At 34.0% G+C, this 718-nt stretch overlaps 1 protein-coding gene across 5 annotated transcripts in view; it reads right to left on the bottom strand.

Moving 5' to 3' along the window:
• Nucleotides 1-718, bottom strand: part of LOC119589152 — a 28,879-nt gene that overhangs the window by 3,812 nt on the left and 24,349 nt on the right. The window lies entirely within an intron of this gene.

Raw genomic sequence — 718 nt, 5'->3', positions numbered from 1 at the left:
TGCCTTGTGGAATATGGCGAAATTGCTAAAGCTTCCGCCTCTGGAATTCATAATCCTAGTCAAGATTTTTAGTGAAATGAGGAACGCAATCAAGAATGCTTAATTATATTTACGAAAATATTTTTTTTTGTGAATTATATTATGTTACTTCTCACGTTATTTTTAGTCCGTCATTTCCAAAACTTTCCAGAAAATATGTCGATCTATATTAGTATAGTCAGATTCGAAACGACTTACACACAGTATAAAAAAATGTTCTTATTTTTAAAGATTCTGTGATGAGGAGACTTTAGATTTAATATTTCTTGATATTATCACACAAAGAACCAATATTCGCGTTTTTTTGTCTTTAATGACTTTTAACAAGAGTCCGAGAAGCTATTTTTTCACAGTGCTTAAGTAAAAAAAAAAAAAATCAAGGGACGCATGATGAGCAGTATCTCAAGGATAAACTGACATCATCCGGTCTTAGAACATTTTTTTCCCCTTTGATATTCTGCAATTTGTGTGCGCAGACGAAGGAAGCGGTTCTGATCGATCAGCTGCTTCTGAACCAAAAGCGGAAGTCATTATCTTTCACTATTATTTCCTTTTCGGTCTTCTTTTCAGATCGGGAGTTACGTTGGGGATGTGGGATGGGACGCTGTATGAAGTAAAAGCTTCGACTTAAAAGAAAAAAAATATCTAAGCCGATAAGTTTTTAGATATATCTCGCAAG

This window comes from Penaeus monodon, chromosome 25 (genome assembly GCF_015228065.2).
Source record: "Penaeus monodon isolate SGIC_2016 chromosome 25, NSTDA_Pmon_1, whole genome shotgun sequence".
Taxonomy (NCBI): Eukaryota; Metazoa; Arthropoda; class Malacostraca; order Decapoda; family Penaeidae; genus Penaeus; species Penaeus monodon.
Note: the sequence above shows the minus strand (reverse complement) of the source record. Positions and strands in the feature narration are given on the sequence as shown.